We start from the raw sequence: 13,766 nt of genomic DNA on the forward strand, positions 1-13,766 counted from the left end.
CCTGAAAGACACCCTCACGGACACATTGAGAGTAGTGTTTGTCTGCGGAATAATGGGAGTGCAAGGGTCTGTGATATTGATATGGTTGTATGTAGCACTATCCGTCATCAGGGGGCGTAGCTCAGATGGTAGAGCGCTCGCTTAGCATGCGAGAGGTACTGGGATCGATACCCAGCGTCTCCAGAATTTTTAACACACCAACATGCGCACACTGCCATGCAAATAATTCACAGCCAGCGAATGTGTCTAGGCAGATACGAGCGAACGATTAGCAGCCACAATTGGCAAGCGTGCTGTTACGCGCAGGAAGCACCCTCCTCCCAGCCCTATACTTAATTTAGAACCAGTACAAGTCTTCCCTTAAGATTCTCAAACCTATGTCGGAAAGATCTGCCTTGCGCCGAGTTCACAAAAATCCCACTGCACATTCCCATTCTTTACGTGCAGTCGGCTGCTACTGGTGTTGCTAGTTGTGACTGCTGATGACAGATGCCGTAGCAATCAATTCATGGAGTGAGTTGTATGTTTTGCGACACTCTGTCTCTGACAAGCAAGCGGAGGTGACATAGGCGCGAACACGGGAAGTTTGCAGCTCCTCGCTGCCTGCAGAGACCGAGCAGCCACACTAGTTGGGCGGCCTAAGCCGTAGGCGAAATGTGCTCACTCGCTTGGGCGCGACGTCAAGCTCTAAATAAGGCTGTCACTAGCGTGAGCGTTGCGTGAGCGTCGTGTAAAGTCGGAAAAGTCGTCTGCATAGGTGAGTGCAATGTTTGGGGAGCGTTTCGTAGTTTGCGCAGTGCAATGGAGACGCGGAAACTTGTTGTGGCCCAGTCTTTTGCAGTTGGACGACAAGAGTGGTACACAGTAGTAAAGTGCGAGGCAGTGAGTTGGCATCAACAGTCGAGTGCACAATGGGGCTTCAGATGTGCTTGTTACCTCAGGCGCTGTGTGATTGTCGACATGGAGTCAAAACGGAGCAATTTGTGACTGTCCTTTCAATTTAAGACGTTAAATACAGACGGAATTTGTAGTCGTAATACCAGAGCATCGAAACTACTTGGAACTCTTGTGCATATGAACGTGATCGCGCCTTTGTACACTGGTCCCTTCGCCCCTATGAACCAACCAACCATCATGTCCGCGCACATCAGAGTAGCAAAGGATGGAAAACAGCGCATCTTTGTTGCGCTTGGGGGCGTAGCTCAGTTGGTAGAGCGTTCGCTTTGCATGTGAAAGGTCCCGGGTTCAAGCCCCGGCGCCTCCATGTTTTGTGGACAGTGCATGGTAAGTGTTGGTCGCGGCGAGCCTAAAGACACGCAAGATGTTGCAAAGCCAGCCTCACAGACTCATATGATGTATACTGACGTAAGGAGAGCAAGACGTGAATGTGAGGACCGGCTGTTGTCGAGGTGTCATCGAGTGCAAATCTATCTTAGGTATAACGGCCTAACCTCAATGAAGTCTAGAGTGTGGACAACACGTTCGTCTTACTCAGAGCGGTGGCCGAACGCTATTTTCGACGTTGTGCGTGCCACTTTAATTTTGGCCAACTACGATTCGATACAGAATGCAGGAAACCTGAAAGACACCCTCACGGACACATTGAGAGTAGTGTTTGTCTGCGGAATAATGGGAGTGCAAGGGTCTGTGATATTGATATGGTTGTATGTAGCACTATCCGTCATCAGGGGGCGTAGCTCAGATGGTAGAGCGCTCGCTTAGCATGCGAGAGGTACTGGGATCGATACCCAGCGTCTCCAGAATTTTTAACACACCAACATGCGCACACTGCCATGCAAATAATTCACAGCCAGCGAATGTGTCTAGGCAGATACGAGCGAACGATTAGCAGCCACAATTGGCAAGCGTGCTGTTACGCGCAGGAAGCACCCTCCTCCAAGCCCTATACTTAATTTAGAACCAGTACAAGTCTTCCCTTAAGATTCTCAAACCTATGTCGGAAAGATCTGCCTTGCGCCGAGTTCACAAAAATCCCACTGCACATTCCCATTCTTTACGTGCAGTCGGCTGCTACTGGTGTTGCTAGTTGTGACTGCTGATGACAGATGTCGTAGCAATCAATTCATGGAGTGAGTTGTATGTTTTGCGACACTCTGTCTCTGACAAGCAAGCGGAGGTGACATAGGCGCGAACACGGGAAGTTTGCAGCTCCTCGCTGCCTGCAGAGACCGAGCAGCCACACTAGTTGGGCGGCCTAAGCCGTAGGCGAAATGTGCTCACTCGCTTGGGCGCGACGTCAAGCTCTAAATAAGGCTGTCACTAGCGTGAGCGTTGCGTGAGCGTCGTGTAAAGTCGGAAAAGTCGTCTGCATAGGTGAGTGCAATGTTTGGGGAGCGTTTCGTAGTTTGCGCAGTGCAATGGAGACGCGGAAACTTGTTGTGGCCCAGTCTTTTGCAGTTGGACGACAAGAGTGGTACACAGTAGTAAAGTGCGAGGCAGTGAGTTGGCATCAACAGTCGAGTGCACAATGGGGCTTCAGATGTGCTTGTTACCTCAGGCGCTGTGTGATTGTCGACATGGAGTGAAAACGGAGCAATTTGTGACTGTCCTTTCAATTTAAGACGTTAAATACAGACGGAATTTGTAGTCGTAATACCAGAGCATCGAAACTACTTGGAACTCTTGTGCATATGAACGTGATCGCGCCTTTGTACACTGGTCCCTTCGCCCCTATGAACCAACCAACCATCATGTCCGCGCACATCAGAGTAGCAAAGGATGGAAAACAGCGCATCTTTGTTGCGCTTGGGGGCGTAGCTCAGTTGGTAGAGCGTTCGCTTTGCATGTGAAAGGTCCCGGGTTCAAGCCCCGGCGCCTCCATGTTTTGTGGACAGTGCATGGTAAGTGTTGGTCGCGGCGAGCCTAAAGACACGCAAGATGTTGCAAAGCCAGCCTCACAGACTCATATGATGTATACTGACGTAAGGAGAGCAAGACGTGAATGTGAGGACCGGCTGTTGTCGAGGTGTCATCGAGTGCAAATCTATCTTAGGTATAACGGCCTAACCTCAATGAAGTCTAGAGTGTGGACAACACGTTCGTCTTACTCAGAGCGGTGGCCGAACGCTATTTTCGACGTTGTGCGTGCCACTTTAATTTTGGCCAACTACGATTCGATACAGAATGCAGGAAACCTGAAAGACACCCTCACGGACACATTGAGAGTAGTGTTTGTCTGCGGAATAATGGGAGTGCAAGGGTCTGTGATATTGATATGGTTGTATGTAGCACTATCCGTCATCAGGGGGCGTAGCTCAGATGGTAGAGCGCTCGCTTAGCATGCGAGAGGTACTGGGATCGATACCCAGCGTCTCCAGAATTTTTAACACACCAACATGCGCACACTGCCATGCAAATAATTCACAGCCAGCGAATGTGTCTAGGCAGATACGAGCGAACGATTAGCAGCCACAATTGGCAAGCGTGCTGTTACGCGCAGGAAGCACCCTCCTCCAAGCCCTATACTTAATTTAGAACCAGTACAAGTCTTCCCTTAAGATTCTCAAACCTATGTCGGAAAGATCTGCCTTGCGCCGAGTTCACAAAAATCCCACTGCACATTCCCATTCTTTACGTGCAGTCGGCTGCTACTGGTGTTGCTAGTTGTGACTGCTGATGACAGATGCCGTAGCAATCAATTCATGGAGTGAGTTGTATGTTTTGCGACACTCTGTCTCTGACAAGCAAGCGGAGGTGACATAGGCGCGAACACGGGAAGTTTGCAGCTCCTCGCTGCCTGCAGAGACCGAGCAGCCACACTAGTTGGGCGGCCTAAGCCGTAGGCGAAATGTGCTCACTCGCTTGGGCGCGACGTCAAGCTCTAAATAAGGCTGTCACTAGCGTGAGCGTTGCGTGAGCGTCGTGTAAAGTCGGAAAAGTCGTCTGCATAGGTGAGTGCAATGTTTGGGGAGCGTTTCGTAGTTTGCGCAGTGCAATGGAGACGCGGAAACTTGTTGTGGCCCAGTCTTTTGCAGTTGGACGACAAGAGTGGTACACAGTAGTAAAGTGCGAGGCAGTGAGTTGGCATCAACAGTCGAGTGCACAATGGGGCTTCAGATGTGCTTGTTACCTCAGGCGCTGTGTGATTGTCGACATGGAGTCAAAACGGAGCAATTTGTGACTGTCCTTTCAATTTAAGACGTTAAATACAGACGGAATTTGTAGTCGTAATACCAGAGCATCGAAACTACTTGGAACTCTTGTGCATATGAACGTGATCGCGCCTTTGTACACTGGTCCCTTCGCCCCTATGAACCAACCAACCATCATGTCCGCGCACATCAGAGTAGCAAAGGATGGAAAACAGCGCATCTTTGTTGCGCTTGGGGGCGTAGCTCAGTTGGTAGAGCGTTCGCTTTGCATGTGAAAGGTCCCGGGTTCAAGCCCCGGCGCCTCCATGTTTTGTGGACAGTGCATGGTAAGTGTTGGTCGCGGCGAGCCTAAAGACACGCAAGATGTTGCAAAGCCAGCCTCACAGACTCATATGATGTATACTGACGTAAGGAGAGCAAGACGTGAATGTGAGGACCGGCTGTTGTCGAGGTGTCATCGAGTGCAAATCTATCTTAGGTATAACGGCCTAACCTCAATGAAGTCTAGAGTGTGGACAACACGTTCGTCTTACTCAGAGCGGTGGCCGAACGCTATTTTCGACGTTGTGCGTGCCACTTTAATTTTGGCCAACTACGATTCGATACAGAATGCAGGAAACCTGAAAGACACCCTCACGGACACATTGAGAGTAGTGTTTGTCTGCGGAATAATGGGAGTGCAAGGGTCTGTGATATTGATATGGTTGTATGTAGCACTATCCGTCATCAGGGGGCGTAGCTCAGATGGTAGAGCGCTCGCTTAGCATGCGAGAGGTACTGGGATCGATACCCAGCGTCTCCAGAATTTTTAACACACCAACATGCGCACACTGCCATGCAAATAATTCACAGCCAGCGAATGTGTCTAGGCAGATACGAGCGAACGATTAGCAGCCACAATTGGCAAGCGTGCTGTTACGCGCAGGAAGCACCCTCCTCCCAGCCCTATACTTAATTTAGAACCAGTACAAGTCTTCCCTTAAGATTCTCAAACCTATGTCGGAAAGATCTGCCTTGCGCCGAGTTCACAAAAATCCCACTGCACATTCCCATTCTTTACGTGCAGTCGGCTGCTACTGGTGTTGCTAGTTGTGACTGCTGATGACAGATGCCGTAGCAATCAATTCATGGAGTGAGTTGTATGTTTTGCGACACTCTGTCTCTGACAAGCAAGCGGAGGTGACATAGGCGCGAACACGGGAAGTTTGCAGCTCCTCGCTGCCTGCAGAGACCGAGCAGCCACACTAGTTGGGCGGCCTAAGCCGTAGGCGAAATGTGCTCACTCGCTTGGGCGCGACGTCAAGCTCTAAATAAGGCTGTCACTAGCGTGAGCGTTGCGTGAGCGTCGTGTAAAGTCGGAAAAGTCGTCTGCATAGGTGAGTGCAATGTTTGGGGAGCGTTTCGTAGTTTGCGCAGTGCAATGGAGACGCGGAAACTTGTTGTGGCCCAGTCTTTTGCAGTTGGACGACAAGAGTGGTACACAGTAGTAAAGTGCGAGGCAGTGAGTTGGCATCAACAGTCGAGTGCACAATGGGGCTTCAGATGTGCTTGTTACCTCAGGCGCTGTGTGATTGTCGACATGGAGTCAAAACGGAGCAATTTGTGACTGTCCTTTCAATTTAAGACGTTAAATACAGACGGAATTTGTAGTCGTAATACCAGAGCATCGAAACTACTTGGAACTCTTGTGCATATGAACGTGATCGCGCCTTTGTACACTGGTCCCTTCGCCCCTATGAACCAACCAACCATCATGTCCGCGCACATCAGAGTAGCAAAGGATGGAAAACAGCGCATCTTTGTTGCGCTTGGGGGCGTAGCTCAGTTGGTAGAGCGTTCGCTTTGCATGTGAAAGGTCCCGGGTTCAAGCCCCGGCGCCTCCATGTTTTGTGGACAGTGCATGGTAAGTGTTGGTCGCGGCGAGCCTAAAGACACGCAAGATGTTGCAAAGCCAGCCTCACAGACTCATATGATGTATACTGACGTAAGGAGAGCAAGACGTGAATGTGAGGACCGGCTGTTGTCGAGGTGTCATCGAGTGCAAATCTATCTTAGGTATAACGGCCTAACCTCAATGAAGTCTAGAGTGTGGACAACACGTTCGTCTTACTCAGAGCGGTGGCCGAACGCTATTTTCGACGTTGTGCGTGCCACTTTAATTTTGGCCAACTACGATTCGATACAGAATGCAGGAAACCTGAAAGACACCCTCACGGACACATTGAGAGTAGTGTTTGTCTGCGGAATAATGGGAGTGCAAGGGTCTGTGATATTGATATGGTTGTATGTAGCACTATCCGTCATCAGGGGGCGTAGCTCAGATGGTAGAGCGCTCGCTTAGCATGCGAGAGGTACTGGGATCGATACCCAGCGTCTCCAGAATTTTTAACACACCAACATGCGCACACTGCCATGCAAATAATTCACAGCCAGCGAATGTGTCTAGGCAGATACGAGCGAACGATTAGCAGCCACAATTGGCAAGCGTGCTGTTACGCGCAGGAAGCACCCTCCTCCAAGCCCTATACTTAATTTAGAACCAGTACAAGTCTTCCCTTAAGATTCTCAAACCTATGTCGGAAAGATCTGCCTTGCGCCGAGTTCACAAAAATCCCACTGCACATTCCCATTCTTTACGTGCAGTCGGCTGCTACTGGTGTTGCTAGTTGTGACTGCTGATGACAGATGCCGTAGCAATCAATTCATGGAGTGAGTTGTATGTTTTGCGACACTCTGTCTCTGACAAGCAAGCGGAGGTGACATAGGCGCGAACACGGGAAGTTTGCAGCTCCTCGCTGCCTGCAGAGACCGAGCAGCCACACTAGTTGGGCGGCCTAAGCCGTAGGCGAAATGTGCTCACTCGCTTGGGCGCGACGTCAAGCTCTAAATAAGGCTGTCACTAGCGTGAGCGTTGCGTGAGCGTCGTGTAAAGTCGGAAAAGTCGTCTGCATAGGTGAGTGCAATGTTTGGGGAGCGTTTCGTAGTTTGCGCAGTGCAATGGAGACGCGGAAACTTGTTGTGGCCCAGTCTTTTGCAGTTGGACGACAAGAGTGGTACACAGTAGTAAAGTGCGAGGCAGTGAGTTGGCATCAACAGTCGAGTGCACAATGGGGCTTCAGATGTGCTTGTTACCTCAGGCGCTGTGTGATTGTCGACATGGAGTCAAAACGGAGCAATTTGTGACTGTCCTTTCAATTTAAGACGTTAAATACAGACGGAATTTGTAGTCGTAATACCAGAGCATCGAAACTACTTGGAACTCTTGTGCATATGAACGTGATCGCGCCTTTGTACACTGGTCCCTTCGCCCCTATGAACCAACCAACCATCATGTCCGCGCACATCAGAGTAGCAAAGGATGGAAAACAGCGCATCTTTGTTGCGCTTGGGGGCGTAGCTCAGTTGGTAGAGCGTTCGCTTTGCATGTGAAAGGTCCCGGGTTCAAGCCCCGGCGCCTCCATGTTTTGTGGACAGTGCATGGTAAGTGTTGGTCGCGGCGAGCCTAAAGACACGCAAGATGTTGCAAAGCCAGCCTCACAGACTCATATGATGTATACTGACGTAAGGAGAGCAAGACGTGAATGTGAGGACCGGCTGTTGTCGAGGTGTCATCGAGTGCAAATCTATCTTAGGTATAACGGCCTAACCTCAATGAAGTCTAGAGTGTGGACAACACGTTCGTCTTACTCAGAGCGGTGGCCGAACGCTATTTTCGACGTTGTGCGTGCCACTTTAATTTTGGCCAACTACGATTCGATACAGAATGCAGGAAACCTGAAAGACACCCTCACGGACACATTGAGAGTAGTGTTTGTCTGCGGAATAATGGGAGTGCAAGGGTCTGTGATATTGATATGGTTGTATGTAGCACTATCCGTCATCAGGGGGCGTAGCTCAGATGGTAGAGCGCTCGCTTAGCATGCGAGAGGTACTGGGATCGATACCCAGCGTCTCCAGAATTTTTAACACACCAACATGCGCACACTGCCATGCAAATAATTCACAGCCAGCGAATGTGTCTAGGCAGATACGAGCGAACGATTAGCAGCCACAATTGGCAAGCGTGCTGTTACGCGCAGGAAGCACCCTCCTCCAAGCCCTATACTTAATTTAGAACCAGTACAAGTCTTCCCTTAAGATTCTCAAACCTATGTCGGAAAGATCTGCCTTGCGCCGAGTTCACAAAAATCCCACTGCACATTCCCATTCTTTACGTGCAGTCGGCTGCTACTGGTGTTGCTAGTTGTGACTGCTGATGACAGATGCCGTAGCAATCAATTCATGGAGTGAGTTGTATGTTTTGCGACACTCTGTCTCTGACAAGCAAGCGGAGGTGACATAGGCGCGAACACGGGAAGTTTGCAGCTCCTCGCTGCCTGCAGAGACCGAGCAGCCACACTAGTTGGGCGGCCTAAGCCGTAGGCGAAATGTGCTCACTCGCTTGGGCGCGACGTCAAGCTCTAAATAAGGCTGTCACTAGCGTGAGCGTTGCGTGAGCGTCGTGTAAAGTCGGAAAAGTCGTCTGCATAGGTGAGTGCAATGTTTGGGGAGCGTTTCGTAGTTTGCGCAGTGCAATGGAGACGCGGAAACTTGTTGTGGCCCAGTCTTTTGCAGTTGGACGACAAGAGTGGTACACAGTAGTAAAGTGCGAGGCAGTGAGTTGGCATCAACAGTCGAGTGCACAATGGGGCTTCAGATGTGCTTGTTACCTCAGGCGCTGTGTGATTGTCGACATGGAGTCAAAACGGAGCAATTTGTGACTGTCCTTTCAATTTAAGACGTTAAATACAGACGGAATTTGTAGTCGTAATACCAGAGCATCGAAACTACTTGGAACTCTTGTGCATATGAACGTGATCGCGCCTTTGTACACTGGTCCCTTCGCCCCTATGAACCAACCAACCATCATGTCCGCGCACATCAGAGTAGCAAAGGATGGAAAACAGCGCATCTTTGTTGCGCTTGGGGGCGTAGCTCAGTTGGTAGAGCGTTCGCTTTGCATGTGAAAGGTCCCGGGTTCAAGCCCCGGCGCCTCCATGTTTTGTGGACAGTGCATGGTAAGTGTTGGTCGCGGCGAGCCTAAAGACACGCAAGATGTTGCAAAGCCAGCCTCACAGACTCATATGATGTATACTGACGTAAGGAGAGCAAGACGTGAATGTGAGGACCGGCTGTTGTCGAGGTGTCATCGAGTGCAAATCTATCTTAGGTATAACGGCCTAACCTCAATGAAGTCTAGAGTGTGGACAACACGTTCGTCTTACTCAGAGCGGTGGCCGAACGCTATTTTCGACGTTGTGCGTGCCACTTTAATTTTGGCCAACTACGATTCGATACAGAATGCAGGAAACCTGAAAGACACCCTCACGGACACATTGAGAGTAGTGTTTGTCTGCGGAATAATGGGAGTGCAAGGGTCTGTGATATTGATATGGTTGTATGTAGCACTATCCGTCATCAGGGGGCGTAGCTCAGATGGTAGAGCGCTCGCTTAGCATGCGAGAGGTACTGGGATCGATACCCAGCGTCTCCAGAATTTTTAACACACCAACATGCGCACACTGCCATGCAAATAATTCACAGCCAGCGAATGTGTCTAGGCAGATACGAGCGAACGATTAGCAGCCACAATTGGCAAGCGTGCTGTTACGCGCAGGAAGCACCCTCCTCCCAGCCCTATACTTAATTTAGAACCAGTACAAGTCTTCCCTTAAGATTCTCAAACCTATGTCGGAAAGATCTGCCTTGCGCCGAGTTCACAAAAATCCCACTGCACATTCCCATTCTTTACGTGCAGTCGGGCTGCTACTGGTGTTGCTAGTTGTGACTGCTGATGACAGATGCCGTAGCAATCAATTCATGGAGTGAGTTGTATGTTTTGCGACACTCTGTCTCTGACAAGCAAGCGGAGGTGACATAGGCGCGAACACGGGAAGTTTGCAGCTCCTCGCTGCCTGCAGAGACCGAGCAGCCACACTAGTTGGGCGGCCTAAGCCGTAGGCGAAATGTGCTCACTCGCTTGGGCGCGACGTCAAGCTCTAAATAAGGCTGTCACTAGCGTGAGCGTTGCGTGAGCGTCGTGTAAAGTCGGAAAAGTTCGTCTGCATAGGTGAGTGCAATGTTTGGGGAGCGTTTCGTAGTTTGCGCAGTGCAATGGAGACGCGGAAACTTGTTGTGGCCCAGTCTTTTGCAGTTGGACGACAAGAGTGGTACACAGTAGTAAAGTGCGAGGCAGTGAGTTGGCATCAACAGTCGAGTGCACAATGGGGCTTCAGATGTGCTTGTTACCTCAGGCGCTGTGTGATTGTCGACATGGAGTGAAAACGGAGCAATTTGTGACTGTCCTTTCAATTTAAGACGTTAAATACAGACGGAATTTGTAGTCGTAATACCAGAGCATCGAAACTACTTGGAACTCTTGTGCATATGAACGTGATCGCGCCTTTGTACACTGGTCCCTTCGCCCCTATGAACCAACCAACCATCATGTCCGCGCACATCAGAGTAGCAAAGGATGGAAAACAGCGCATCTTTGTTGCGCTTGGGGGGCGTAGCTCAGTTGGTAGAGCGTTCGCTTTGCATGTGAAAGGTCCCGGGTTCAAGCCCCGGCGCCTCCATGTTTTGTGGACAGTGCATGGTAAGTGTTGGTCGCGGCGAGCCTAAATGACACGCAAGATGTTGCAAAGGCCAGCCTCACAGGACTCATATGATGTATACTGACGTAAGGAGAGCAAGACGTGAATGTGAGGACCGGCTGTTGTCGAGGTGTCATCGAGTGCAAATCTATCTTAGGTATAACGGCCTAACCTCAATGAAGTCTAGAGTGTGGACAACACGTTCGTCTTACTCAGAGCGGTGGCCGAACGCTATTTTCGACGTTGTGCGTGCCACTTTAATTTTTGGCCAACTACGATTCGATACAGAATGCAGGAAACCTGAAAGACACCCTCACGGACACATTGAGAGTAGTGTTTGTCTGCGGAATAATGGGAGTGCAAGGGTCTGTGATATTGATATGGTTGTATGTAGCACTATCCGTCATCAGGGGGCGTAGCTCAGATGGTAGAGCGCTCGCTTAGCATGCGAGAGGTACTGGGATCGATACCCAGCGTCTCCAGAATTTTTAACACACCAACATGCGCACACTGCCATGCAAATAATTCACAGCCAGCGAATGTGTCTAGGCAGATACGAGCGAACGATTAGCAGCCACAATTGGCAAGCGTGCTGTTACGCGCAGAAGCACCCTCCTCCAAGCCCTATACTTAATTTAGAACCAGTACAAGTCTTCCCTTAAGATTCTCAAACCTATGTCGGAAAGATCTGCCTTGCGCCGAGTTCACAAAAATCCCACTGCACATTCCCATTCTTTACGTGCAGTCGGCTGCTACTGGTGTTGCTAGTTGTGACTGCTGATGACAGATGCCGTAGCAATCAATTCATGGAGTGAGTTGTATGTTTTGCGACACTCTGTCTCTGACAAGCAAGCGGAGGTGACATAGGCGCGAACACGGGAAGTTTGCAGCTCCTCGCTGCCTGCAGAGACCGAGCAGCCACACTAGTTGGGCGGCCTAAGCCGTAGGCGAAATGTGCTCACTCGCTTGGGCGCGACGTCAAGCTCTAAATAAGGCTGTCACTAGCGTGAGCGTTGCGTGAGCGTCGTGTAAAGTCGGAAAAGTCGTCTGCATAGGTGAGTGCAATGTTTGGGGAGCGTTTCGTAGTTTGCGCAGTGCAATGGAGACGCGGGAAACTTGTTGTGGCCCAGTCTTTTGCAGTTGGACGACAAGAGTGGTACACAGTAGTAAAGTGCGAGGCAGTGAGTTGGCATCAACAGTCGAGTGCACAATGGGGCTTCAGATGTGCTTGTTACCTCAGGCGCTGTGTGATTGTCGACATGGAGTCAAAACGGAGCAATTTGTGACTGTCCTTTCAATTTAAGACGTTAAATACAGACGGGAATTTGTAGTCGTAATACCAGAGCATCGAAACTACTTGGAACTCTTGTGCATATGAACGTGATCGCGCCTTTGTACACTGGTCCCTTCGCCCCTATGAACCAACCAACCATCATGTCCGCGCACATCAGAGTAGCAAAGGATGGAAAACAGCGCATCTTTGTTGCGCTTGGGGGCGTAGCTCAGTTGGTAGAGCGTTCGCTTTGCATGTGAAAGGTCCCGGGTTCAAGCCCCGGCGCCTCCATGTTTTTGTGGACAGTGCATGGTAAGTGTTGGTCGCGGCGAGCCTAAAGACACGCAAGATGTTGCAAAGCCAGCCTCACAGACTCATATGATGTATACTGACGTAAGGAGAGCAAGACGTGAATGTGAGGACCGGCTGTTGTCGAGGTGTCATCGAGTGCAAATCTATCTTAGGTATAACGGCCTAACCTCAATGAAGTCTAGAGTGTGGGACAACACGTTCGTCTTACTCAGAGCGGTGGCCGAACGCTATTTTCGACGTTGTGCGTGCCACTTTAATTTTGGCCAACTACGATTCTGATACAGAATGCAGGAAACCTGAAAGACACCCTCACGGACACATTGAGAGTAGTGTTTGTCTGCGGAATAATGGGAGTGCAAGGGTCTGTGATATTGATATGGTTGTATGTAGCACTATCCGTCATCAGGGGGCGTAGCTCAGATGGTAGAGCGCTCGCTTAGCATGCGAGAGGTACTGGGATCGATACCCAGCGTCTCCAGAATTTTTAACACACCAACATGCGCCACACTGCCATGCAAATAATTCACAGCCAGCGAATGTGTCTAGGCAGATACGAGCGAACGATTAGCAGCCACAATTGGCAAGCGTGCTGTTACGCGCAGGAAGCACCCTCCTCCAAGCCCTATACTTAATTTAGAACCAGTACAAGTCTTCCCTTAAGATTCTCAAACCTATGTCGGAAAGATCTGCCTTGCGCCGAGTTCACAAAAATCCCACTGCACATTCCCATTCTTTACGTGCAGTCGGCTGCTACTGGTGTTGCTAGTTGTGACTGCTGATGACAGATGCCGTAGCAATCAATTCATGGAGTGAGTTGTATGTTTTGCGACACTCTGTCTCTGACAAGCAAGCGGAGGTGACATAGGCGCGAACACGGGAAAGTTTGCAGCTCCTCGCTGCCTGCAGAGACCGAGCAGCCACACTAGTTGGGCGGCCTAAGCCGTAGGCGAAATGTGCTCACTCGCTTGGGCGCGACGTCAAGCTCTAAATAAGGCTGTCACTAGCGTGAGCGTTGCGTGAGCGTCGTGTAAAGTCGGAAAAGTCGTCTGCATAGGGTTGAGTGCAATGTTTGGGGAGCGTTTCGTAGTTTGCGCAGTGCAATGGAGACGCGGAAACTTGTTGTGGCCCAGTCTTTTGCAGTTGGACGACAAGAGTGGTACACAGTAGTAAAGTGCGAGGCAGTGAGTTGGCATCAACAGTCGAGTGCACAATGGGGCTTCAGATGTGCTTGTTACCTCAGGCGCTGTGTGATTGTCGACATGGAGTCAAAACGGAGCAATTTGTGACTGTCCTTTCAATTTAAGACGTTAAATACAGACGGAATTTGTAGTCGTAATACCAGAGCATCGAAACTACTTGGAACTCTTGTGCATATGAACGTGATCGCGCCTTTGTACACTGGTCCCTTCGCCCCTATGAACCAACCAACCAGCA

General features: G+C 50.2%; 17 non-coding genes across 17 annotated transcripts; all 17 read left to right on the plus strand.

The window, feature by feature from the left end:
- Positions 1-110: 110 nt before the first annotated feature.
- Positions 111-183, plus strand: Trnaa-agc (transfer RNA alanine (anticodon AGC)). Its single transcript has one exon. It is a non-coding gene; the product is annotated as a tRNA-Ala (tRNA).
- Positions 184-1,191: 1,008 nt separating this feature from the next.
- Trnaa-ugc (transfer RNA alanine (anticodon UGC)) lies at positions 1,192-1,264 on the plus strand. The gene has a single exon. It is a non-coding gene; the product is annotated as a tRNA-Ala (tRNA).
- Positions 1,265-1,687: 423 nt separating this feature from the next.
- Trnaa-agc (transfer RNA alanine (anticodon AGC)) lies at positions 1,688-1,760 on the plus strand. The gene has a single exon. It is a non-coding gene; the product is annotated as a tRNA-Ala (tRNA).
- Positions 1,761-2,768: 1,008 nt separating this feature from the next.
- Positions 2,769-2,841, plus strand: Trnaa-ugc (transfer RNA alanine (anticodon UGC)). Its single transcript has one exon. It is a non-coding gene; the product is annotated as a tRNA-Ala (tRNA).
- Positions 2,842-3,264: 423 nt separating this feature from the next.
- On the plus strand, positions 3,265-3,337 carry Trnaa-agc (transfer RNA alanine (anticodon AGC)). Its single transcript has one exon. It is a non-coding gene; the product is annotated as a tRNA-Ala (tRNA).
- A 1,008-nt stretch (positions 3,338-4,345) lies between these two features.
- On the plus strand, positions 4,346-4,418 carry Trnaa-ugc (transfer RNA alanine (anticodon UGC)). The gene has a single exon. It is a non-coding gene; the product is annotated as a tRNA-Ala (tRNA).
- Positions 4,419-4,841: 423 nt separating this feature from the next.
- On the plus strand, positions 4,842-4,914 carry Trnaa-agc (transfer RNA alanine (anticodon AGC)). Its single transcript has one exon. It is a non-coding gene; the product is annotated as a tRNA-Ala (tRNA).
- Positions 4,915-5,922: 1,008 nt separating this feature from the next.
- Trnaa-ugc (transfer RNA alanine (anticodon UGC)) lies at positions 5,923-5,995 on the plus strand. The gene has a single exon. It is a non-coding gene; the product is annotated as a tRNA-Ala (tRNA).
- A 423-nt stretch (positions 5,996-6,418) lies between these two features.
- Trnaa-agc (transfer RNA alanine (anticodon AGC)) lies at positions 6,419-6,491 on the plus strand. The gene has a single exon. It is a non-coding gene; the product is annotated as a tRNA-Ala (tRNA).
- Positions 6,492-7,499: 1,008 nt separating this feature from the next.
- Trnaa-ugc (transfer RNA alanine (anticodon UGC)) lies at positions 7,500-7,572 on the plus strand. Its single transcript has one exon. It is a non-coding gene; the product is annotated as a tRNA-Ala (tRNA).
- A 423-nt stretch (positions 7,573-7,995) lies between these two features.
- Trnaa-agc (transfer RNA alanine (anticodon AGC)) lies at positions 7,996-8,068 on the plus strand. The gene has a single exon. It is a non-coding gene; the product is annotated as a tRNA-Ala (tRNA).
- A 1,008-nt stretch (positions 8,069-9,076) lies between these two features.
- On the plus strand, positions 9,077-9,149 carry Trnaa-ugc (transfer RNA alanine (anticodon UGC)). Its single transcript has one exon. It is a non-coding gene; the product is annotated as a tRNA-Ala (tRNA).
- A 423-nt stretch (positions 9,150-9,572) lies between these two features.
- Positions 9,573-9,645, plus strand: Trnaa-agc (transfer RNA alanine (anticodon AGC)). Its single transcript has one exon. It is a non-coding gene; the product is annotated as a tRNA-Ala (tRNA).
- Positions 9,646-10,656: 1,011 nt separating this feature from the next.
- Positions 10,657-10,729, plus strand: Trnaa-ugc (transfer RNA alanine (anticodon UGC)). The gene has a single exon. It is a non-coding gene; the product is annotated as a tRNA-Ala (tRNA).
- A 427-nt stretch (positions 10,730-11,156) lies between these two features.
- Trnaa-agc (transfer RNA alanine (anticodon AGC)) lies at positions 11,157-11,229 on the plus strand. The gene has a single exon. It is a non-coding gene; the product is annotated as a tRNA-Ala (tRNA).
- Positions 11,230-12,238: 1,009 nt separating this feature from the next.
- Positions 12,239-12,311, plus strand: Trnaa-ugc (transfer RNA alanine (anticodon UGC)). Its single transcript has one exon. It is a non-coding gene; the product is annotated as a tRNA-Ala (tRNA).
- Positions 12,312-12,737: 426 nt separating this feature from the next.
- Positions 12,738-12,810, plus strand: Trnaa-agc (transfer RNA alanine (anticodon AGC)). The gene has a single exon. It is a non-coding gene; the product is annotated as a tRNA-Ala (tRNA).
- The last annotated feature ends 956 nt before the right edge of the window (positions 12,811-13,766 follow it).

Source organism: Schistocerca cancellata, unplaced genomic scaffold (assembly GCF_023864275.1).
Source record: "Schistocerca cancellata isolate TAMUIC-IGC-003103 unplaced genomic scaffold, iqSchCanc2.1 HiC_scaffold_983, whole genome shotgun sequence".
In the NCBI taxonomy this organism is placed as follows: domain Eukaryota; kingdom Metazoa; phylum Arthropoda; class Insecta; order Orthoptera; family Acrididae; genus Schistocerca; species Schistocerca cancellata.